Below are 27,219 nucleotides of genomic sequence, written 5' to 3'. Positions count from 1 at the left end.
TTTCTTTTTTAAATCCACACAGTCGACAGGCTTCTGAATTAAAAGCTGGTTTCCATGAGGGGTATAGGTCCTTAGACTCATGCACGCCCATTCTAAACTTTAAGAAGCTCATTTTTAGATAAGAGCTGATATGGGCGGATAAATAAGCTTGTGGCTTTGAAAACCTGTACGAGTTTATGATTGTCCATCCATGCCGCCTCCTGGTGAACGCCATTTTGTCCTCCAGTAGAGATTTCTTTTTGGCTGCAACATTAATTATTTTGTTGAAAGTTCCTCTATCCTTCCCTTTGTCCCATACTGATTGTACTCAGGAAGCTCCCCCAGGACTTTGGCATTTCCTGCTCCCTCTGGGACTTGATTTCATCCCAGCATAGGCTATTCAGAGTGCCTGGGTCAGATGAGCGGAGAGTATGACAAAATCTTAAAAAGCTACTCATTCCCCTGTACATCTGATGCTGGAGACCGAATTCCAATCTGACCTAGGCGGGCGAGGCACTTTTCGGCAGATCAAAGACAGCTTGTTAAACTTTTGACTGCAACTCATTCTGTAGGTGCGAGTCTTTGCCACACCAAGGGGCCAAGCCATAGGACAAACTGGGTTGGATTTGAGTGGCCATTACTTTTAGCAAATGGGAATAGTTCGGGCAGTCCAATTTTTTACGTATTAATCTATAAGCATAGATCAGTGATTGTGCCTTAGCTTTGAGTGCCAGCTTGTGTTCTTTATGAATTGTACCCTTCCCGATTATTATGCCCAAATATTTATATGAACTTTTTTCTTCAACTTTAACCCCTTTGACCATCCATTTGAACTTTGATTTTTTGCTATCAACTTGGCGGAGGATTTTTGTTTTCTCTTTATTTAACTCTAGCTGCTCCTTATTCAAGTAGACTACTAGATTGGTTATCGATCTTTGTAGCCCAACTGGGGTTTGGCTTAACAAGACTATGTCGTCCGCGTATTGTAGGATTGCCACCGGTTCGTTAGCTAATTTCGGAGGGTGACAGTAAGGTTTTTCTATGTAAGGAGCTATATCAGATGAGTACAGGTTGAAAAGGCTGGGGGCCAGAACACAGCCTTGTTTCAGGCCGCTTTGTGTGTAGATATTGCGGTGGTACTCAACCCGTTTTGTTGCGTGTTTATCTAGGTTCCTGATCGATACTGCGACCTTATGCCCCTATTCGGCTATAAATCTATTTATTCCCTATATTGGCATAACCGTTCAAGTGCGATATTCAGAAAGTCATCTCTGGCCTCACACGAACAGAGCCACATTCCAGAATAGTTTTCTGCCACTTCCTTTGCAACCAATTAGTGCAATGACAGAGCAGAAGTCACTATCTGATATTCCTAGATTAACACTCCGAGTTCTTCAACAAGATAAAAACTCAGCAAACCTGGAAATCCCCGCTTGCTGTGTTTTGATTAGTAATGGAACTCTAATGAGCAACTGATAGCTATCACTTCCTAGTGACATCTTTAATTGACGTCTTATGTCCAGCAAACTTGCGTCAAACCAGGCACCTGTCAGGTATAAATATTACCAACGTTGCCTTAAGCAATAGCCTGTTGCTGCAGCCTGCTACCCTGTTGCTAGCTGTTGTATGCTGTATGCACCCTGCTGCTGCAGCCTGCTGCCTCGCTGCTGTTGGTGAAGCTACTGATACCATTATCGCTGCTAAAGCGCGAACGATGGTGTGGTGAGCTTAGGAGCTGAACAGCCATCCCTCTGCGAAGAGCCCAGCAGATGCCAAGCTGCCCGCAGACGCTGACCCCCCTCCTCCTCCTCGACGCGCTGAACAGAGAAATCCAGCTCCAGCGCTTCTAGTCTGCCCTCGCGGGTGACTGGGATACCGAGTTCCCCCTGAAGGAAATACCAGACTTCCATCATTCTATTCAGAGGTATGGTGTTGACTAAACCCTTAGATGAGAATTCTTGAAGCAAACCTTAGTAAAACCAACTTAACTTAAAGCTACTTGCTTACTCCCCTTCCAAGTGTTAGGCTTAGATCAGGCACACTGGGGTAGGCTTAGTTAGAAGCACCAGTTGAGTATGTTAGCTTAATGTATATATGACTGTATATATGTTTTATTACTTTTAAACCATTGTATGGCTAAGAAACCATATCAATGCTTTTACAGTATTATTTCGCAATACTTATCTTACTGTACGTACTTTTTATAATAACAAGTCTTGCAATTTTGGCAATACATTTCTCTTGTACGAGAAGAAAGACTGTTCAATCATTGTTAACCCTTTATTGACAAAACGCCCGTCTCTCTATTCTCTACATCTCGTGAAAGTAAACTGCACTAATCTGACTGAGTGAAATACATGTCTATTGTTTCACACAACCCTAGAGATTGACTCTTGATCTGAGGAGCAAAGTTGTCATGTTGCACGGTTGTTGGAAAGCTGAATCTCTTCTTGTCTGTGCCAGGGAAGCTGATCACTTCCTATACAGAGAAGAAAGTTTCCAGTGACCTCTGAGCTAGTTGGTAACACACCCAATTAAGGTTAGCATAGTCAGTGGAGGCCTGGAATATCCGCAGTTCCACGTCGATACTACTGTTTATGTTATTCCAATGCGCAGGGCCTAGTGGGAAACTAGGAACTACACTACATGGCGCCCAAACGTTTGGTAAGGCGATAAACTAACGCAAGACGTTAGAGTAACTCAGTCGTGCATATTTCACACAGACCCCTTTCTCCCGTAAATACTCCAATAGACGTCTGGAGTGGGTGAAAGGTTAAAATCCGCCCGAACTCAGTAGGAAGAGATTCCTATGTAAAGCTCTGGTTTATTCAACGTTGAAGGATACAGTGTTCCAAAATATTGTGCACCTAATCTTTGTCTCCTTGGAGACCAACTCTGCAAACCTTGCATTTTAACAATGCCAGGAGAAAACTGAACCACTGGGGCCGCAGCAGATGCGACTCAGCAGGGTCCCGAACACACAGACCCGGATGCTATTATCATCCCGGTCCACTTAAGAAAATCTATAACTTTAAAACTTATAGAAAACGTACTGACACCTCAAGGTGGTACAGTAATTTTTGTGATAGAGGCTCATGAATATCGGCAGACAGAGGTATTCTATTCATGTATAAACTTTCCAGGGGCAAACGCTACAACAAAAGAGTTTCACTATTACAAAATAGAGGAACCTCCGGAAGAGTACGCTCCTTTCGAGGAGATTGAAATTCCACTTAAATTTCAAGAGCACCTGCTCTGGTTTAATGGCGCCCTAAAACACAATGATCACATAACCAGGCTCGGTCCACTAGGTAGACCAGGAGCAACGTGGCCGGTTCTAGCCAGCTACACACCACATCCGGACATTGTAAAAATGTCAAAGGAAGAGCTGTTAGTACAGCTAAAAACACTAATAAAAATACATAGGCAATTAGTCCAATATGTAATGCGAACTGCAACAGTCCAGCCAGCTGTTAATGTACCACAGCTGACCCCTCATCAGGGGAACACTATTAAAATTACACCCGTAAAACGGGAACAAATTCCTTTCTGGTTAGCACAGAAAATCACTCAAATAGAGGCAGTATTTCCTGATACTACCCCTATAGAGAAACACAGAATCTTGACAATCTGCCTTCCCATGGGAATCGCACCACATGTGGAGGACTGTGACACTTGGGGTACAGTCTTTGCTTCCATTTACACAAAAACACATGGTGTTCCGTCTATGGCGGTAATACCAGAAGTGCTAAAACAGATTCAAAATGAATACGGTCCAGAGCCCGCTTTAAATCTAGGTATGAAATTACTGAAAGACTTCAAGCAGGTCTCGGCTATATTATTAGCCAACATAAAGGGAGAAGCAGCATCTGTGGCGATCCGCCAGAAGTTGAAGGAAACAGATATAAAAGATCCTGTTGAGCTTGCCAAAATCATAGAAAAATGCTATGAAGAATTAGGTAGAGACAGCTTGGGTGGGAAACCGGTAAAGCCCCAACTGCTCGAAAATCCTGAAAAATTATTTATTAAAAATAATTCAAACACTCCTAAAAAGAGCTGGGATGGAAATAAACAATCCACTCCCAAGGAAAAAGTTTTCCAGTCCAGAGGAAGGTCTCCTCGACGGAGGTAAAGAACTCCGACTCGAGAACGCCAGTCTCCCCAGAGGGAGCCCTCTGAGAAAAGATATAACCTTAGAAATAGGGATAATCTGAAAAAACCAGATAGATATCAAAGTATTGATACACGTCCCTCTCGATCTTTTCCACAGAATTCGGAAAGAAGAGGACGGTCAGACCCAGGAGAGCACACCAAGTCCAAAGACAAGGAACCTGCTCAGAGTAAAAAATCTCAATTTCAGAAAAAGAAGGTAGCTAGTATTAGAGTAATCAACCATGCCGAGAATACTGAGGACACAGTTGAAAAACGGGGAGTGGGCATTGACAATGTTGGACAGTGCAGCAGAAATCAGTATAGCGCGCAAGATCTTGATGAGTCATCTGGAGACAGTGGACACGAATGAATACATTCAGGTTGAAACTGCCGACACCAGACTTAGCGAGCCCCATAAAATATACAAAATAACATTGCGTATAGAGGGTGATAAGACTAGGAAAATAAAGGGTCTATTTTGGGATAAGCTCTCAAAAGGCTATGATATTCTGTTAGCTGAAAAAGATTGGCCCCCGGAGTTTGTCAGGGAGTGCCCTCGTGGCGAAGAAGTGATTATGCCTGCCTTCTCGAATCACATTCCGATTCATAAAAAATATACTTATGCAAGGAAATGGGCAGTAGCCCATGCACTTGCATTATATAAAAATCATGTAGGATGGGATGAGGACTCAACTCCTCACAAAATCCAATTAAAAAGTGAACCAACTGCCCAACGGCAGTATCCCATTAAGCAAGAAGCTAAAAAACAAGTCAGGGAGATCTTAGATCAACTTGAATACCAGGGGGTGATTGAAACATGCACCTCTCAAATGAACAATCCTTTGTTTCCTGTCTCCAAGCCAGACAATTCATATCGTCTAGTTTTGGACTACAGACATCTTAATACATGTTGCAAAACTTTTGCAGTACAAAACTCGCATAGTGCAGCCCTAATGAATAACATAGTTAGGAAAAAATATAAAACGACATTAGACATATCTAATGGTTTCTTTTGTCAAAACATTGCACCGGAAAGCAGATATTTGACCGCTTTCTCTGCATTTGGGTCGCAGAAAAAATTCTGTCGACTCCCACAGGGGTTCAAGAACAGCCCAGGACTATTCTCAGCTAGAGTAACAGAGTTACTACAAATATATGATGATGAGGCATTATCTTACGTAGATGATATCTATCTCACAGACGGCGACTTGGATACTCACTTGAAAAGAGTGAACACCATTATACTTGGGTTCGAAGCAGAGGGTTACAAATTCAACTTTAAAAAGTCCCGAATTGCCCATCTGACAGTACTATTTTTAGGGTACGAATTATCAAGTGAAGGGAAAAGCCTAGCGGACAACTTCTTAGAGAAGTGCGCTGTACTCCAAGCTCCAAAAACGCTGAAGAATTAACAATCCATTCTAGGTTTTCTGAATTTCGGAAGAACATACATTCTTAATTACGCAGAGAGGGTTAAACCTCTCTACGAACTAATTAAACCTGATTTTAAACAAATCAATTGGACTCAAAAACACACAGAAATTTTGAGATCACTGCAAACAGACATGTTAGCAAAAACTAAATTAGATACATGTGACAACACACGCGATCTTGTAATCCGAGTCATCCCAGGAAGATGCGGATTCACATACCTGACCTCTAATGAGGGAGAAAAGGTACCAATAGCTTACAAATCACATTTGTATACAAAGGCTGAAATAAAATTCAGTTCAACTGAGAAAATTCTAACTGCGGTTCAGACTGCTGTAGCAAAAGAAAGGCCCCTAGCACAAGGTAAACGAATAATAATCGTAACACCTATACCGGCTTTAGAAGCGGTAACTAAAGCAAGCATTCCTAATGCTAAAGCTTTGCATCCGAGATGGATTCAGTGGGTGAATTCTCTTGCTGCAACAGACGTAGTTTACGAATTTGATCCTAACTTAAAAACACAGGAATTTTTACAATATGAATATGAATGTCCTCTGCCAATTGAAATCCTGCCTCTCGAAGAATACTGAAGTATTATATATACTGATGGATCAGCACAACCCGCAGTTGGGGGTAAGCAAGCTTACAGTGCTGCATGCGCGATTGTTAAAGGTCGCTGGCAAAAAGGTAAATTTAGACCAATGGTCACCAAAACACAATCTCTAGGAGATTGCTCGGCTCAACGAGCTGAATTAGTAGCATTTAAGATGGCGCTAGAAAATACCGATCGCGAATTCCCCACACTGATAGTGTGCGATTCTTTTTATTGCGTACAATCTTATAATGAATACTTGCAGAATTGGGTGGAAAATGGTTTCAAAGATGCAAAAGGTGGCACAATAAAGCATAAAATGCTTTGGGAACAGGTAGTTCTTTTGCAAAAAGAACTACAAAAGACTCACGTGATACACACTCTGAGTCATCAACGTGATGGCGTTCACGTTGCAGGGAATTCATTGGCTGATGAAGCCGCGAAGGCAGCTGTGCAAATGGCTTCCGTAGCTGCGATAACTCGGTCACAAACAAAAATAGACAGCGATATTCTACAAGCTGTCAGTGCGTCAGTAAAAAATGATAAGAAAACACTCCCAAAAGGCTTTCCTGAAAAGTACTTGTACTTAACAGATACGAATAACGTTCCTTTTGCTCGAATCCCTGGAGTGGGGGAAAGAGTAATTCCAAACAGGAGCAGGAGGGGCTTCCTCTTACTGGAAGCACACATGGGGTTGGGTCTGAAACACCAAACAATCAAGGTCTCTCTGAAAGAATTACAATCAGAGTACTGGTGGCCAGGAATGAGTATAGATATTCAATGTTTTGCTCAAAATTGTGAAAACTGCAACAGAGATCGCAGTAATGAACAGGCCAGTGTAGTTTCAGGATCCCTGCTAGACAGCATAAGGCGGTCTATCTGCGCAATCAAAGAAGAGAAGCGCGTCCCATTGTACACAGTTAAGGCTAAACACACTTAAATAATTTGGCCTCCAGCACTTGGTTGACGCCTAGAACTGTTATAAAAGATTTGCGAGTCTTTATCGGCACATACGCAATTACCACGTTCCATTCTGACCAGGGTCCTGCTTTCAGCTCTCGAGCTTATAAGGAGGCCATGGCCAGCATGGGAATTGGGTTGCAGTATTCTTGTCCGTCGCACCCCGAAGGGAATAGTGTGGTAGAAAGAAAAAACCGGGACATAAAGCGATCTATAACAGCGAAGGTATTAGGTTCAGGCGCTGGGTGGGTCAAACATTTAATAAGTGTCCAGACTAGTCTTAATAACTTGCCAAGAAATTCTCTAAAAAGTTTCAGCCCATACGAACTATTGTTCGGAATTAGAATGAACATTCAGGACCTCGATAGTCAGATGTCAGTGGTACAAGAAAAAACAACAGACTTTGACATCAAAGATCGCTTGGCTGTTTTACAGGAACTGAATGAAACAAGAAAATCCTTAAGCAACATAAAGTTAAAGCAACAGCCAACTACCACTGACGAGGCACCACAAGCAACAGCCCCAGCAAGGCCTGTCTGGATTCCAAAGATTGGGGATCTAGTCAGAGAAAAGATCGCGGTGAAGAAGGAATTTGGGCCTACTTACAGAAAAGCAGTACCTGTCTTGGCAGTCACCGGAACAAGATCAGTAGTACTACCGCCCCTTGCTGGTAAAAAGGAGAACAGAGTCGTGTCTATCGACCTGGTAAAACCACAATCATGTGGCCTATAATCAACAGTAGGCCCAGTGGACTCCCAAGAAACTACAGAATACCCAAACTTGCAACAATCCAAGAGGTTCAAACTGAAAGACTAATCACATTCAATCAGCCTGCAGTGCACAGTGAAGGACTATGCAATATTGCCATGGAACTCGTGCCTCTTGAGACACAGATTGAAACAGTTTGTCAAGAAACAACACCAGTCTACACTAATGTGGCATCAGAAAATGCTACCGAAAGACATATTGAAAGAACAATCCCATCAATTGACAGAACTGCCTCTGGTTATTTCATCAACTTCGACAACTTCTCTGAAGATGTAAGCGACCCCGAAGTGATGCCAGAAACAAAAAAGACTTTTAAAGAAAAAGCAACGGAACTCTTTCATCAACTGAAGGAAATCTACCTTGTTTCCCCTTGGTTAGAGTTCTGATTCGGTCTAGGTGTATTTTCCTCCTGCTTTGGCTAATCATGGTACTTTGTTTGGGAAAATTCATTGAGGGAAAATATATTACAATGGACACAGCAAGTCAGAACATCAACCTAGTCCTGAAACCACACAGATCATCCCATGTGAAGAAAAGAGAACTGTCAACAGTAAATGTCACAGCAATTCCAATACCTGGTGGGGTAGTATGGGAGAAAACAGACTATGAAATATATGGTCCGGTCGAAATCCTGAAGTATCCTCATCTACTGAAGGTTTCCTTAAGTGACTTTGTAACACCTAGTACATTATCTGATGATTGGGACTTTAACAGTATTAGTGACATGATGTCTGACTTAGTAATTCACAGATCATGATTATTTACAAGGTTCATCTAGTTATGAGCAGTTATTCTGTTACACACACTATGGTGATCATTACTTGCATAAATCTGCACAGCCTAGAAATGTTTTTATGTATAATCAATGGGAACATTGTGCTACTCCACCTAAAAGCAGTTCTAAAGCATTTTTTGAGAAATTCAAATGCTTCTCAGGGTTTAACACTAGTGATGCAGAAACGTTTTATTACAAACTGTTAGATAAAACAGGAATGAAAACAATGCTGACAAATTCTAAATTGATATATTCAGAAACATTTTATGATAAAATGATGACATTTGGTTTTGATTATTGGAAAAATAACATTGAAACGAAAACAATTTGGGGTACAAAAGATTGGCAGGTACAAGGCATTGAAGCACTATTCAGAACCTGCATGATACCAGAACAAATGATGTTTTTAAATGACACAATACACCAAACATCCTGTCTTGGCCTAGCTAAGATCAAAGACCTTAAAACACCGTCTATTCCGAAGCCATTACCTGAAAATACAACTACGGATATTGAGTTAGACGTGTCACAAATTTTACATTTTAACAGAACACATCCTGATTGGAAAAAGTGGTTAATCTGCCCTACAGACACAAACAACTGTCAAGATAGATTCCTGAATAAAACACAGGGGTTAACAATGACCAGACTAGACCCGAGATATTCCCTGAGACAACATCCAGGGATAATAACAACATACAGTGTAGGGAAACTCTGCCTTGAATGGCTAACATCATCCACACTGGCTGAAATTAAGCAACACTTGTCTTTACTAAAAGATGGTGCTGATTTGCGCGATTTCATTCTTCGACCACGCAAACAGCGTCAAAAGCGTTTCATAGCGACCAGTATCTATGCTGCGTACAACGAGGCTTGGAAAGTCAAACAAATTGAAACAGCTGAAAAAATACGAGAAATTGATTGTATTAATTTGGAAAAATCACTTTCTGTAGTAGACAATGGGTTAATGACTCTGTCTTCCAGAATATATTCGTTGGACAATATTGTATCCTCTGCCTTTGATGTGATAGATAGAGACTTGCTAATGTTACAACATGGCCAATCTCAATTACGTTCTATTATAGAATTAGGCTGGACGCTGCAAAATCTTCGTTCAGGCTATGTGCCTTGGCGTTTAATCAACACAACGTCATTATTTTCCATTTTTAACCTTACTGATAAACAGATCAGTTTGGCACAGAAAGGAGCAGACTATACAATCCTGAGCATCGAAAAACTTGAGAGATTACCATTGACAATGTCAGAGAGTCCTGTCATTGAATGGATAATACACGGAATTATCACCATTCCGATAACAACTTTCCGATTTAAAAAGTGCATTGAATACAATACCTACTGACCAGTATGAACAATTGGGTAAAGGATATGTAAAATCAGAATGGAAATTACCATACACACATTCTTGCTATAGTGACAGCGACAAAAATGTATTTCTTAGTGGTGAAAATTGTAAACATTCACTAAGCGGTATACTTTTGTGTCAGGGTATTAATTTACACGGAGCATGTGATGGAAATTCTAACAACCTTTCATGCCACCAGCTAGTCACACCTGCAACTCAGATAGAGCCCTTCTTTATGCAACTTGCAAACGGGAGTTACATTCTTAGAACGGATCACAGATGTTGTGGCCTAGTGCCAGGGAAAAGTTATCTAGTAAGCGTAACATCCATGGTCAAATGCTGTATGCAGGCATTGTTCCTGAGTGGGCCTGCAGACACAGTGACTCCCATCTGGCCTCGTCTGAATCTCTATTCTATACAAATTGATACTTTAAGCAAAATGAAGTCTGTGCTTTTGCAGACAACAGTGCCTATAACGTCATCAAAAGAGACGTATGATCTTCTAGTTGCAAGGACAGCTACTGAAGTTCATGAACTTTTATCAACAAATTGCCCCGTGCATTTCGTAGAAATGCTCAGCCAACTCCTTAACATGTCTAGTGCCACAAGCATCCCAGGCATATTTAAGACGGTTTTTACGGGACTGCTAACACCTTTTCAGGCAATTTTGGGAATCGTTCCTAATTCGTACACTCTGTTTTTGGCGGCATACCATTATTTTTGGGACTCGTTGCAGGGATTTTATTTTTGACCCTCCTGCTTCGTTATGGCAAGCCAAAGCTCAGACATCTCCTATGGGAATGGAAGAGACAATCTTAGCAATGCGCTACCGGGACAGGATAACTAACGCCCTTGGATTGGCCAGGCTGAGAGATCTAAACATGGCCTGGTTCCTTTCATTCAGACCTATATGGCAGAACTGTATCTTACCGATACTTCGATGTATGCTATGCAGAGATGAATGCGTGTTGGACATCTGTCTTTCACTTCCATCAGCAGTACCAATGGACGTCGATACTTTGCTCAGTCCAATAACGGCTCACGCATTGTGTTGTCCCCAGCGGCTACCAATCCTGATGACGGCATTCGTTGAGACTCCTGTACTACGACTAGGTGGTAACAGTGGAGCGAGTGACAAAAGCAGCATCACCCAGGTACGACCTTCTGTGAGCGTTGCTGCTCCTGACTATGATGACAGCAATCATTATCACACCTGCAAAGTTACAGCACTATCAAATTTGGTTGAACTGTCACCTGATTTTGTAGACCAATTCTTTGAGAGCCTGTCTGATACGATGTTCTCACCCGTACAGAAACAATAACTTTTGAGAAGCTTTCCGACACACAGCGTTCCCATGAACTCTGAATTCGGCCTTCAGTTTTGATCAACAAAAACTGCTAAAAGCGTTGGAACTCTAATTCCCCGTTCAAGCATTAATTCTTTTGAATTGGACATTTTTTAATATTGACCTTTTTTGTGGCACGAACAATTCTTTGCTTAACGTAAAAACTATTCTTAGAGAACAGAAGCTTCAAACTTCTATTTCTAAACACATCTAGAGACATAACAAATTTACATCAGCCTCTAGCACATTTATTACAATGCATTTACATGTGATGATTTATCTCGCCCTTCTTCTATTCAGAGATATTTCATGTGTAATTCTTTTTGCATAATCGTTCATTGATTTCATATGCAATAATTTTTGAATGATTTCTATGCTTCAAAAACGTACAGTACCTAAATTTCACGTATTACAATATACGCCTATTTCGAATGCATTTATGTATTTTGGGGTGGGCAATGTTACACATGCATCTTATTGCTCTAGTTTTAGTAATTTGATGGACATGAAAACGTGGAGTGGGTGTTGCGTGTTTATCTAGGTTCCTGATCGATACTGCGACCTTATGCCCCTATTCGGCTATAAATCCATTTATTCCCTATATTGGCATAACCGTTCAAGTGCGATATTCAGAAAGTCATCTCTGGCCTCACACGAACAGAGCCACATTCCAGAATAGTTTTCTGCCACTTCCTTTGCAACCAATTAGTGCAATGACAGAGCAGAAGTCTCTATCTGATATTCCTAGATTAACACTCAGAGTTCTTCAACAAGATAAAAACTCAGCAAACCTGGAAATCCCCGCTTGCTGTGTTTTGATTAGTAATGGAACTCTAATGAGCAACTGATAGCTATCACTTCCTAGTGACATCTTTAATTGACGTCTTATGTCCAGCAAACTTGCGTCAAACCAGGCACCTGTCAGGTATAAATATTACCAACGTTGCCTTAAGCAATAGCCTGTGGCTGCAGCCTGCTACCCTGTTGCTAGCTGTTGTATGCTGTATGCACCCTGCTGCTGCAGCCTGCTGCCCCACTGCTGTTGGTGAAGCTACTGATACCATTATCGCTGCTAAAGCGCGAACGATGGTGTGGTGAGCTTAGGAGCTGAACAGCCGTCCCTCTGCGAAGAGCCCAGCAGATGCCAAGCTGCCCGCGGACGCTGTCCCCCCCTCCTCCTCCTCGACGCGCTGAACAGAGAAATCCAGCTCCAGCGCTTCTAGTCTGCCCTCGCGGGTGACTGGGATACCGAGTTCCCCCTGAAGGAAATACCAGACTTCCATCATTCTATTCAGAGGTATGGTGTTGACTAAACCCTTAGATGAGAATTCTTGAAGCAAACCTTGGCAAAACCAACTTAACTTAAAGCTACTTACTTACTCCCCTTCCACGTGTTAGGCTTAGGTCAGGCACACTGGGGTAGGCTTAGTTAGAAGCACCAGTTGAGTATGTTAGCCTAATGTATATATGACTGTATATATGTTTTATTACTTTTAAACCATTGTATGGCTAAGAAACCATATCAATGCTTTTACAGTATTATTTCGCAATACTTATCTTACTGTACGTACTTTTTATAATAACAAGTCTTGCAATTGTGGCAATACATTTCTCTTGTACGAGAAGAAAGACTGTTCAATAAATGTTAACCCTTTATTGACAAAACGCCCATCTCTCTATTCTCTACATCTCGTGAAAGTAAACTGCACTAATCTGACTGAGTGAAATACATGTCTATTGTTTCACACGACCCTAGAGATTGACTCTTGATATGAGGAGCAAAGTTGTCATGTTGCACGGTTGTTGGAAAGCTGAATCCCTTCTTGTTTGTGCCAGGGAAGCTGATCACTTCCTATACAGAGAAGAAAGTTTCCAGTGACCTCTGAGCTAGTTGGTAACACACCCAATTAAGTTTAGCATAGTCAGTGGAGGCCTGGAATATCCGCAGTTCCACGTCGATACTACTGTTTATGTTATTCCAATGCGCAGGGCCTAGTGGGAAACTAGGAACTACACTACAGTTTCCCAGCTTTACTCTTGCCCAGGTGTCAGTATACAAAGAGATAATGGCATTAAACAGTGTGTTCGGCAAGCCCCATTTGTTGAGTTTTTTCCATAGATGACTCCTGCTCACTCAGTCAAATGCGGATTTGATGTCCAGAAAACAGGCGAACAGGCGGAGTTTCCTTTTTTGAGCTTTTTCCGTCAAGAGTGCTAGAGTGGCAAGGTTGGATAGAGTACCCATGCCTTGCCTAAATCCTGTCTGGAATTTGGGAATGATGTTGTTTTCCTCCATCCAACCTTGCAACTGGATTAGCAGGCATGAAGTGTACAATTTTGCTTCAACGTCTATCAGGGAGATTAGTCTATAGTTTCGCGGCTTACGATGAGCTCCCTTTTTGAATATGGGGTGGATGATGGTCCCTCTCCAGGAAGCCGGGATGTTCGACTGCATATAAATCTCGTTGAAGACTGGGGTGAGGATGGAAGACCACAGCTCTGGGTTATTCTTAAAAATTGCAGTGGGTATGCCGTTTGGCCCGGCAGCTCCCTGAGATTTTAGTTTCGCTATGAGGCCACTTAGCTCTTTTACGTTTGTCAGGCAGTTCGGCTCGTTGATAAGTAAATTTGATCGAGATGTGATACCTTCTGCAGAGGCCGGAGTGGACGAGGCTTGGATTTCCTTCTGTTCCTGGTCTGGCCCATGGGGCAGTTGTTTGGGACAGTCGCAGATTTGTTAAACAGGGTTTTCACGTGGGCAATCCATATATCAGCACAAATTCCTGCCTCTTGCTGAAGTATTGTTCCGGATGTTAATGTATTTACTATGCCCCAGAAATTGCTGCTGTTCGATTTTTTACTGGCAGTTAATAATTGCAGCCAGATGGACCCTTTGTGCGCTGTTTTTGCTCTTTCCAGGTTCCTCCTGTACGTGCACCTTAGTGCGTGCAACTTTGTTTTTTCTTGGTTTTGCCCCTTTTTTCCTGCTCGACATAGACGTCACACTTCTCTCGCGATCTCTCTTTTTTGCATTCTGAGGTCTTGGTTGAACCACGGGTCCCTTCTGGTTACTTTTGTTGAAATCTGTCCCGTGGAAACTGGAAAATTAAAGACCAAGAACTCGGCCAGTCGCTCCCAGAAGCTTACGTGGACGTGCTCTAACAAGGGGCCTTGGTTTTCTTGGAAAGCCTTAACTTTCTCCTGAATGGATTCGGGGGCCACTCCTCGCCATTTTAGCTTACGAAGATTGAACGTTTCGGGTGGCTGCGTGATAGCATTGCAATTTTGAGCGATTTTTGTTTTGTTCTTCAAGTTCAGAGTGAGCGGGAGGTGGTCACTTTCGACTCGTGGGATAATTCTAAAGTTGTTAATTTGTGAAAGCAAGTTATTGCTGATAATGATGAGGTCTATTGTTGAGGCGACTTTTCCGCTCAGATATGTTGCGGCGGCTAGCGAATCCCCTGGAGCTTTACCTTTTCATGATTGTCATGTCAAGGGCTGCTAGTTTACACATAAGTTCAGTCGCATCCTGGGAGGATTTACTATTTCTTCCACGTTGAGTCATTAGAAGGATACTGTTAAAGTCGCCTGAAATCAATATTTGGATATTCACGTGGCATTTCTGCAATGATTTTAATAACTTTATTAGTTTTAGATGTTTGACCTTCTGCTTTGTTCTCTCTGGATGGATGTAGACGTTAATTAATAGGAGATGACTGATTGATTTCTTGCTGCTTACCTTGATCACTTGGATCCAATTTACCCCCGTGTCTAGTTCTTCCATTGCCCAGTTCAATTTTTGAGTGATGAAGATTGATTTGATTTGAATGTCTTTCTGCCAGGCAGGGATGGTCAATGAAACCAGGAATTGAGCTTGCCCCCAAGTTCCATGTTTCTTGGAGCAGGATTATTTGATGTTGCATAAGGAATGATACGGTTTTATGGTCTTGTCGCATATCCCTAAAGCTGTGCACGTTCCACGAACAGAGCGAGATGTTGGCTATTTGGGCGTCTTCCGTTACTACTGTTATACTTTTTCTTACTTGGTTAGGAATGCTTGTTATTCAGCGATCTTGGGATCCAGGACCAATCTTTAAGTTCCTGTTGGCTTCCCCCGGTATAACCTGGACATTCGCTTTTAGGGTGCCTATTCTTGCAGGAGTGAGCTACCAGTGAATTGAAACGTGCACCCCGTACACATGTGGGCTGATGTTTTTCTGGGCTTTTCACTTCATTTAGTTTTTTAAGAAAGGGGTGTGGATACCTTGGGCGTTGATGTGCCTTTAGCCTGATGCCCCATGCTCCAAATCTTCCACTCATAGCTACTATTTGGTCCACCAAATCCTTGGACGACCAAGTTGTCGAGACTCCTCCACTTCCCTCCCAGGTATTTCCTTAAATTCCACCGAAGTTAGGTCACAAGAACGGATTCCTTTTAATTCTGGGATTTCGTAAAAGCGTATCAAAATGTTTCCCCTATTTAAAATATCTTGGGTGCCTTTTGAGGAATATTCCGGGATGGAAGACAGTTTCAGTTCGCGCTCATCCGCTTCGACTTGCTTTTTGTATGAAGAGGGTACAAGTTCCTGTCTTCCACCGTTTGGTGTTGAGATAAATGGGCTGCTTTTACCACTTTCTTGTTCATGCTCGGCCATGTATGTGGTTGGCACCTCTATCCTAGCGTTAGGTGTTCCTGATGATATTTGGGTACAATAAATTTGGGGAGGTTTTGAGGGTTGAATGAAGTTGGGACGTCCAACATATTCGTTGAAGGTTGAATTTACGTTTCTACGTCAGGCCCCTTAATTGTTGCTGCTTGTTGAAATGCGGATTGTTGTATACTTGCGCCGTTGCTGCTCCATGGGCTTCTATTTCCCACTATTTGCCGATTTTTTCTGCGTTCTGCTTCGCCCGCTTCCTTGTCAGATGGTGTATTTTTACCTTGTTGCTTCACGGCCGGAGTTGCATTTTCGATGGCTTTATCCTCTAATGGTGAGCTTCTGGCTCCTTGATAGGTTTGGGGAGCAGTTTGAGGATTGGCGATATGGCTGAGGCCCTGATGCTTTGAGAAGGAGAGCTGAATCGATTGAGCTTGGTTGCTTTCAAAGGTTTCTGCCTCTGCGACTGGGGGGAGTATTTTTTTCTTTTCCGTGGATATTTTTGCTGCAAAGACTGAAAATAATTTGACCAGGGCAGGGCTAGATTGTTTGTTATATTTAAGTCGAGCCTTCATCGCATGCTTTCTTTCCCTTTTTGTTGGTTTGACTCCCGCCATTGCTGTTGGCTGAATGTCCGCTAGATGTTGGTCGCTTTGATTTAGTTGTGTCTCAAATTCTAATTTAGCTGGTGCTACGTTGGTATTTTTTGGTCCCTCGATATTCAATTGCCTCTTGGTTGACAAAATAGCAGTCATCACATAATTAGTGGCTATTAGATCAATGGTCTGCAAGATCAATTTGCTTTAGATATTTTGTTAGCAGAGAAAGGCAGAGTCTGTGAAATGCTGCAGGATCAATATTGCTGCTTGTATATACCTGTTGAGAATAGAAAGAAAGAGAAATTTTGCAAAGACTATTACTGATTTGAAACCTGAATTAGAACCCCCAGAATCCTCTAGTGTATTAGGGAGCTTAGGTAAAGGAGTTTCAACTATTGGCAATTGGTTTGAAATAGTGAATGGACAACTTTTTAGGGTCATATTGAGACCTATACTAATCATTGGGATTTGCTTGATGACCTTATATGCTTTATGTAAAGAATTTACATGCTATTTAAATAAAAAAGAAGTATGAAGAAATAAATAGAGAAATTAGAGGAGAATACGAAAATGTATGAAAGGAAGACTAGACAGTATAGGAAGTTGATGGAAATTGAAAATCTATGCCTCAACTGACGATGAGAGTGCACTTTGAAGATTCAATTGTGAGGAAATTGTGATCGTTTTTCAACCATCAGAGAGGCCTGCCTATGTATAAAATGCTGAATAACGATAGCCAAAATGTACTGCTGATGCTATGTTAAGTGAAAAAATAATGTACTAACATTGAAAGGCCTGTTTCTACACTGAACCGTTGTTTGTGCAGATGTTTTTCTTTATTTTGCTGCAGAATTTACAACTTTAGAAGCCTACTATTAGCTAGTGAATAGACATATGTTTTGTATTGGACTAGTGATAGTAAAACTTTAATTTGGAGGAGACAAAAATGACAGAAAAACATTTTTGGACTGCAAGAAAACCACAATGTAACTGTCTAAGGACAAATGCCTGAAAGTCTATTATGAAAAGAAAGAAAATGGGGAGTCTGCTTATTTCCAGGAGTTGTTGATTTGCTAATGGTGTATGAAAAAGACTAAAAAAAATAAAGTTGCAATACAGAATTTGTGTGTTTTCATTAGTGTGTGTTCCTGGAGTAGTTCCGATGTCCTTCCCCAACATTCTGGCTGGATACTGGTCTCTGATCTTTTAGACTTCTGTATGTGAGAGGTTAATTAGCCCAATTCTATATGTCTGTTGATTTAGGACTGTGAATAATTTCAAGTGTGATTTACAAAGGCTTTAAGCTTATACATTGAACTCTCTCTCTTATCAGAACTCTTTATTGATTTTCTGACTGCTACCGTTTTCTCTCTCAAACCTAAATTTAATTACTACAACCAAAGACATGTGTGCGGGCATTGCATGGGAGATTGCTGTAGTGCACAGCCTGGTAACTGTACACATTCTGGCGCAGAGGGGACTCTGAATGGTTAGGTATTCACCTGGGGTAATGTTAAATTACTGTAAATGTAAAATGTTATTGTACACTAATAAGGAAAGTCAGTGTGATTTACTGTTTAGTCTGTAGTGACACTTTATTATGCACATGGAGGAAAACTGCCTATGAGTGCAGTTTCACTTCCCTTTGTCAGATACCAGTGGCATGTTGAGGTGGGGTGTAACCTGTGTGAGAGAGTCAATTCTGTTATTCCAAAAAGATACCTGTGCAATTTATCGGTCATCCAGAATTGTCATATTTCTCTGGCTCAGCCCAGGATTAGAGCCCAGGTCTTTCTTTTGTCTCCCATGTTGCACCAGGTTAATAACATTTCCCACCTGCTTCTGGAACATAGGTCTCCCCGCAAAGCAAGAGCAATTAACAGTGCTTCCCTCAGCTCCTGAGGAGGGATGTGGCGGGACTGAAGGATCTTCATCAATCAATCAGCTCTCACATTGTAGCAAGGTTGGGCCTGCCCAAGCACACTAAACATAGGAGGAATCCCAGTTCTCTGGAGCCACCGCAGGTGGAGCTCCCCTTTGAAAACGTGGTGAGAAGGCTTTGGAAGTGATAGCTGGAAGGAACAGGGCTGAGGCCTCCAGAGCAGATGTGACTTCTGACTCCTGGATGATACCATTTTAAACTGTCCCAGCATGCTGTGCAGGAGTGTTCGGACATGAGTGGAGAGGTGACGTGGTACCCGAGGATTAGCTAGGGATGCCTGGCTTTTGGAACCTTCCACTCCCCTTTATGATCTCTAGCACAAGGGGGAAACACTTTCTTGCTTGGGGATTTCTCTGTGCTTTGCTGCTGGACTTTGGGGCTGCAATGGACAACTGGAAGGAAGGAAGCCCTGATGACCATAAAGGACTAGGGATTCTGCCCATTTGACTCCAGGACCAGTGGATCTCCCCAGAGTCAATGAGGCTGGCCCCCTTATGCCGCCTGAGGACCACTTGGGGGAAGTCCTGGACTTCTGCGCCCTGAGACCGAGACCAGAAGGAAGGCTGGTGCAGGGAGCCAAGAGAACCAGCTCCCTGGAGTACACTACTTTGGAGATAAGAAGTCTGCTGCAACTGCTCCTAGTGGCTAGAGCTCACCACCAGGAGTAAAATGAATCTAACATCGGCAAAATTACCCAAATGGGGCCTGAGGTATGTCGTTTTAAAGATTGGCTACCTTTGACTTTCTTCTTGCTGCGAAGCATGTGGGGCTCCATCGCCATTTCACCAATTACCTTCGAATTGGGACAGGGATTGGGGGTCGGTGCAATAATTATTTATTAAATGTTCCTATGGGGGGCATGGTTGGGCCCTCTCACCGACTCTCTGCTGGCACAGCAGAAGAGCGTCTCCTCTCCTTTAGTATTCACCTACTCTGAGAGGAGTGCACAAAAAAAGTCCCTACTGGCCTTTTTTTTTTACATTTTCACATTTTTGCCTACTTGTGGAGGCCTCAGGATGGCAGGGGCATCACACCACAGGAGTGTAGCAGCTAACCACCAAAGAATTTTTATATAGAACTGACCCCATGTTTGTGGGGTCATAGAATTCATTACCCGTCTGGAAGTTTACAATTGTTATAAAACTCTCCCAAGGCTGGTGCTTTGACTCTACAGCAGGAAGTGCAGTGCTTTCTAGAGCTGGTTTTATGTTTGCAATTATTGTGGCCTGAAAGTGTATGAAGGAGCGTCATGTACTGAGGCATCCATTACAGGGTAAGTCTATGGTTCCAGGTCATGTAATCAAAATGTGACGCCCTCTAGGGGTTGTTTTTATGGTTGCATTTTATGGTTGGAAAGTTAAAAACTGCACACAACACTAATTTTGCTCATTTTAAGATGTTTTTATTAACAGTAATAGGTCCATTCCTACGTTAATATTTTAAATAATGATTGCATTTATGCCCAAACTTGCGTCTTAACATGTGGTATGTTGATCATGAATCTTTGACCAAGCCATCATTCTTAACATATACATTTGCATAACACCTTTAGGAGGTCAAAGGTGACCATGTAATGTCATCAACGGTATTTTACATCTTCCTATGTACATATCAGTAAATTACTGCACAGAACTTAGGGCCCCAATAGGAAGGCGGGCAGATCACCCCCGCCACACCGGCTGTAGTCACCGCCGGCCAGGCGCGGGCGATCCACCCGCCATCCGTGCAGCAAATACCCCCGCCATATTACAATGGCTGAGGGGTCCGTGGCGGACGGAAAGTCTTGTGTATTAAGAATCACTGTGGCACCTCTGCATCATAGTCTTGTGTATTAAGAATCACTGTGGTGATTCTCTGTGGTGATTCTTAATACACAAGACTATGATGCAGAGGTACAGCGCTTGCTCAGTGTACGCACGAACTATAGACCTCTGAGCAGGGACCCTACTCAGGGCCTTTTGCAAACCATCCGTGAGATGGTGAGCAGAGCCAAGACAAACAAATGGATCTGTGTCAAAGAAGCAGAGTTCTTGGTGAATGAAGCTCCCAGGATCCCTGCCTTGTATATCTTGCCAAAGATTCATAAACCGGCCCGTCCACCGCCTGGTAGGCCCATTGTGTCGGGGATCCAATTGGTCCCCGAACACCTTTCCCAATATGCAGACTATTTCCTTCGCGAATCGGTGGTTAACCAGCGGTCCTTTGTTAAGGACACCACCGATGTTTTGAACATCTTGGAGACTGCCCCGTATGACCCAGATAAACAATTTCTGGTCACAATTGACATCGAATCTTTGTATACGAGTAATCCCCAGGACGCGACGCTGGTGGCAGCAGCGCGCGCCCTGGGGGATCTCGAATGGTTCTATGACACTCCACAATCGTTTGTCATGGAATGTGTGGAGTTGGCCCTGACCAGAAATTATTTTTGCTATAAGGACCAGCTTTACATGCAGACCTCTGGCACGTCCATATATGTGGGTCAATTTGAGGAGCACGTCGTCTACCCGGTTAACATCAATCCCTTCCAGAGGAATATTGACCTCTGGAAGAGATATATTGACGATGTGCTCTGCATCTGGACAGGCTCTGAGGACTCTTTGCTCGAGTTCCTGTCCTGGTTGAACCTGCAGGATCAGTGTCTAAAATTCACTTGGACGTACAGCCATATTAATGCCACCTATCTGGATTTGGAGATTGCAGCAGGACACAATGGTGATCTCAGTACTCGAGTACACCAAAAATTGACTGACAGGAATTCATTACTTCTATACAATTCATACCATCCTAGGGCCCTCCGGGACAATCTCCCGGTGGGCCAATTCCTGAGGTACAGAAGAAACTGTTCAGCTACTGATGCTTTCCTTGAACAATCACTCACTCTAACTGAGAAACTTGAACATCGAAATTACCCCCGTAAGGTGGTTTAAAAATGTAAGGAAAAGGGCGCTCAATACACCACGAAGCGCCTTATTGGAACAAACCAGTAGAGAAAGAGAGGATTGCCTGCCAGTGATTATGACCTTTGACCCTATGGCAACTAAAATTAGGCAATCCATAAGGAAACATTGGAATATCCTATCCAATACAAATTTCTCTATGCCACCACAAAGATTTGCTTTTAAACGATCTAGCAATCTTAAGGACAGGCTTGTCCATACTCGTGATAGGGCATTACCAAGAAATGAACCTACAACCATCCCTAATGGGCACTATCCGTGTGGGTCATGCTCTGTTTGTCCACTCACGAAGAAGTGCAACAGTGTAACATTGGCATCAGGCAAGGAGTGGTTTTTAAACCACTTCAGTAGCTGCAACACTACTAATGTGGTCTACAGATTACTGTGCAGCTGTGGCCTCCAATATATTGGCCTTACTTCGATAAAAATAAAGGTCGGTATCCAAGTACAATAAAGGCAGGCAAACTAACAACCAAATTGGTTCAGCACTGTTTTCTAGAGAAACATGGATTCACGTGGACTGTACTTGAAAGAGTCAAGGGCAATCCCTCCAACATCGAAGCAGTGTTGTTGGCCATGGAGGCAAGATGGATTTTCAGGGAAGGAAGTGATACCCGGGGGCTGAATGAAATCATTGAATGGAACAGAGTTAAATAATCTATATCAGAGTTCTATGTCTGATAGATCATATATGAATTCTCTGTGGCCTGTAATTTTTGGTGTCCACCAATAGTCATTAACTGCTCATTCCTAAATCTACCTTATGTTTGAGACTTGAGTGGTGGCACACTGGTACCACTTGAGTTAAAATAAACATGAATATAGATAACATCATATGAAGGCGGTGGGAGTACTGTGTTTGTTGCCCGCTTTTTAGAGTGACGGTCTGACAATACAGGGATCAATATATGATGATACCTGGAGAAGTGCTTAAGAGTATAATGACAATGTTCGCGGCTCTGTCTTGATGCAAAAATTGTTTTAGCTACATTATGCATATATGAAGTTTCAATAAAGTTTTTTGTAAAATAAAAAAGAAACCACTTTCGAGCCAACCATTAGATCTGTTGGCTGTAGCACGCTTCCTGACATCGCTTTGACTCCGCGATGATACCAGACACATTAGGCGATAGAGTTTACATTCAGCCCCGGTATTCTGATACACTGCAATGAAAGTTTGCAAAATTTTTCTTTTACAAATGTTTCCTTTAAAAAAGTTTCTGTTATGAATTTCAGAACCATTTGAGTGAACCCTTGATGGTACAGGCCATTCCCTAAAGGTTCATAAATTTCTAAAGTTTTGGGAAAGGAGTAGACGGTGGACTCTAATTACAATACAGTCTGACTACACCACTACAAGATGGCGCCCGTACTAGCTCTCCCTGGGTCACGTGGACTATCATGTGACCGGGAGTGTTTTGGCAGTGCGAGAATGGGTTTAAAAATCAACCATACACGTAAACCAGTGTTCCTGTGATGATTTACGGTCCTGTTGTACCATACGTATGGTGAGGAGTTGGGGGCAGTATGTAAGGGTTCTGGATGCCGAAAGACTGCCTGCCCTACATTTGATATGTGCTTGTGGGATCGGCAGCTTGGATTGTCTTAGTAGAATAGGGTCCCGCTATACCGTCTTTACGGTGAGGAGCTGGGGGCAGTAGAAAAGAGATCTATAGGGCGTAATGCTGCCCAAAATGCGTAATACTTAGCGCGTCTTTGTTTTATCGACAGCCCTAAGCGGCCCTGGCAAAATATGGACTCTGAACGAATGTGATATACCAGAATGGGAGCAGTTAGCTTCTAAGAGAGATTTGGTGCATCTCCGTTTTGTATGTATAAAACAGAGTGAACCGCGTTTATTGCCTAATAAGGTTTGATAAATACAGGGATTTCTGTTCTATTTGAAATACTGGCAACAATGTACATATTCCTTGCAGATTGATGAGACAATCGACAATAAGACTGAGAGTCTCTTCCTCGTCCAGCTGGTAGGAGAGGACATGGCTGGATAAGGGTAATTAGCTGTCATTAGTTGTAAATACACTATGAATGTTGAGAGTGTTGTCCAAGGGTGTTTTTAATTATGGCTTTGTCTTTCAACTTGACAGTTTCCACTATGAGGATGTCCAACACTGGTGCAGTGACCAAGTGGTGAGCCCTGATGAATCTGCCAATAAGTTTGTAGGGCAGTGAAACATGTTGGCTATGGGTATTGGTATGCGACGTTAAGCTACCAGCCTTTTTAATTCATCAGTATACACCCTAACCAGTAATACATTTGTAACATTGGTGTGACTGTTGATTTTAATCACTTTTTCTTTGTCATATCAAGGAGTGATTCCTTGGATGTTCTTGTCTTGCACCTGTCTTTTTTGCACAAAACACTCATGGTTTTGTTTTTGGACACTTTATTTTGAAGAGGAATGGCGACCAATGATGAAAAAGGGGAAATAAACTGGTAAACATCTGCAAAGGGCCACGAGGGTGTTCTCCCGTGAGGTGCCTTCCTCTTCACCACACATTTTTTATGTTTGTCTTGATCTAAGTGTGGGATTACGTACTGTCTCAGTTGAGCAGTCATAGGTGGTTGGGTCGAGTTGAAAGCAGTTTGGATTCTCCCCCCTTTTTTTCATGGTTACAAATAATGATTTGTTTTGGACGAACAGGCACTTGAAGAACACGCCTAACTCAATGTAGAGTAGGTGTGTGATCTGGAATCTAAATGCTATATTTTCCAGCAAACAGAAATGCCCCATTAGATAAATGCTAATCCGAGTCCAGGGTACTGGGATCTTCTTGTATTGATACGTCCAGGAGCATGCCTGTAGAAAAACTATGAGGTGCCAGAAAGGTCCACTTACTAGATAATGATCAGAGACTATACACTAGTTCTCAAAAAGAATAAGCCTTGTACTGTACCAACAAAATTGAGGTAACTAATTCCTCAAAAGAATTCTTTCAAAATATTAATTAGTTATCTGCACCCTTGTCTTCTCCAGAAAAAGTAGGCTCACAACACCTGTGTAACCAGCTAGCGAAGTTCTTTCAATTTAAAATGGCTAACATTTATAGGGAGCTCAAACCTTTGAAAGTAGAAGCCGTGGTCATGCTTTCTTCAAGAAGAGATTCAGAAAAGGGGGTGGTGATGGACAGACTATCTGAATTAAACAGAACACTCATACCCAGTCAAGAGATCAGGGCTTGATCCATCACCGTTTCTTAGCTCACTGCACTGAGCTGGGATGGTGCAGTGAGCTAAAAAACGGTGATGGATCAAGCCCTGATCTTTGGACTGGGTAAGAGTGGTCTGCTTAATTCAGACACTCTGTTCATCACCACCCCCTTTTCTGAATCCTTTTTGGCCACTATAGGTGTGGCAGGGTATACTCACACATGAGTCCCTTGCTCACTGCACCATCAGGATTCAAGCAAGCCGGGCCGACGATGGCTGAAATGCCAGAAACCGGTCCCCGGAAGCTTGTTTCCTTCCCAGTATAAGAATTGGCTTGGTAGTTTGGTTTGCCCTGTTCCCATCATGCACTGGGACAGTAACAGACTAATTTGCATGTAGCCAGGTTCTGAGCTGGGATGGTGCAGTGAGCTAAAAAACGGTGATGGATCAAGCCCTGATCTTTGGATTGGGTAAGAGTGGTCTGCTTAATTCAGACACTCTGTTCATCACCACCCCCTCTTCTGAATCGTCTTCAAGAAGAGAGCTGCAGTCAGACTCTCCTAAATCCATAGTACTGAAGGAAAAATCTATTGATATATTTACGGCTTTCCTTCTGCTTACGATAGGAACTTATTGAACCGAACCGACTTAACACCATTTCGGGTTCCCCCTTGAAACATGTGCACCAAAGATTCTGCACCGTTGGCTGGCTTAGTATCACATCTACTATCATCTATGATGAATAAAGCGATAATTACTGTTCGCTACCTTCAGCTGTAGAAGGAAGCAGTAGTGAAGGCACTTCTCAAGATACCAATCTGCACTCCAATCTGTTATCAGTCACAGCTAAGTTATTGGAGTAACATCTCAATAGAAACTTGATGCTTATGTGGATGAACAGAGTTTGTTGGATGTGTCATAGTTTGTGTTCCGGAAAAAAGACAGAACTGAAACAGCACTGTTGTCTGCTATGGATTGTATCATACAGCTAGTGGATGCAGGGCATTCCACAGCTTTGATCCTGTTGGATCTGTCCACGCCCTTTGATACCATCTGCGCATCCCTGTTGACCAAATGCATATAGGAGTTGGGAATTGCAGACAGGGCACTGAAACTACTACCCTCCTTTCCTAAGGGTAGATCTAAAAAGGTGTTTGTAAACCAGTTGCAGTTAGACCCTTTTTTCTGCCATATGGGGTGGTGCAGGGCTCATCTTTGAGCCCCACAGTATTTTTTTTAATGTTTTATTGTATTTATTGAAGCATCGATTGCAGATCTTAACTTGACCAGTACCACAAGGATACACTGACTTTTGGCACAGTACTTTTCGGATACAAAAAAGTAGATAATGCTCAGTCTGTACACATGAAACAATGGAAGACCCATGTTAATATATGCTGTTGCAGATGCAATGTATTCTCGATTCTGTTTCTATCCTGTTACTCTTTGGTTGTCTATGTGCACTCTAGGCGCAGCTCTCCCAGAGGGGAAACCCTCCAATGGTCACATTGTAGGTCGATGTGAGCTCTGCGCCCCTTATTGCTCTATATCTGGCTAGTCTCGCTGTCCTCTCTACTCCAGTCTCCTTACTTATTAGGTATGCGTGGTATGGGCCCCAGCAGATTTAGGGTCGGCTTTTTGGGGACAGTAGTTAATTAAATATGTCCCTTTGCGTGTTACGTAAAAGCATGTCTGTATGCAAGTGTTCCAATTTCTGCGTCGGTCCCCTACCCTACCTCATAGCTACTAAAATCTTGGCTAGCAATAGGCCAACAGCGATCAACGGTCGTATAGTTTTGGGGATATGTAGGTCATATCCTATTAGTGCCAATTTCAATATTCATATATTCATGTATAATGTTTGGCTGTGTGTAAGAACCACACATGTTCTATACCGCATCTCCAGCAGTTGGAGTCTTCACGGAGCCCGTACCTCCACTGTCTCTGATAGGCGTAATAAACCCTATGTATACATTTAAAGTCTATGAGCCTGTGACGACTATTTAATGATATGGTTTTAGTCTTGGAGCAGCAGTATTGCCAGTCCTTGTCGCTAATGGGTTATCTTCGGTGTGCGTGCCTCTTGTGAATTAGTGTAAAATGTAGTTATTAATTTGAATGTAGTGTCTGCCTGTATTAGTGTTGAAAGGGCATCCATGCCTGGAGGCTCTTGCATGTCCTTGCCCAATAACTCCTGCAAAGTGTGTCTGGCACAATGGTATTAATATTTAAAGAGTGGCTTTCTGTGGGGATGTGCTTCTTGTCTCGCTTCCCATCTGTTTACCACCTTGTCATTGAAGAAGTCTACTATCGTGTTGATCCCCAGGGTCCTTAGTGCTTTTCTTGCCCCCTCTTCTTGGCCCATCGGGAACCACAGACACCACCGTAATGGGCATGTGGGGAGTATAGCATTGCTCCTGCTTGTCTGTTCAGTAACGCTCTCCATGATTGTGCCATGGTCGCAAGTGAATCGAGTTCGCTTGCTTGAGTGAATCGAATTCGCAGAGATGCCTATTTGGGGT

The sequence above is a fragment of the Lissotriton vulgaris genome, chromosome 3_1 (genome assembly GCF_964263255.1).
Source record: "Lissotriton vulgaris chromosome 3_1, aLisVul1.2, whole genome shotgun sequence".
Classification (NCBI taxonomy): domain Eukaryota; kingdom Metazoa; phylum Chordata; class Amphibia; order Caudata; family Salamandridae; genus Lissotriton; species Lissotriton vulgaris.
Note: the sequence above shows the minus strand (reverse complement) of the source record.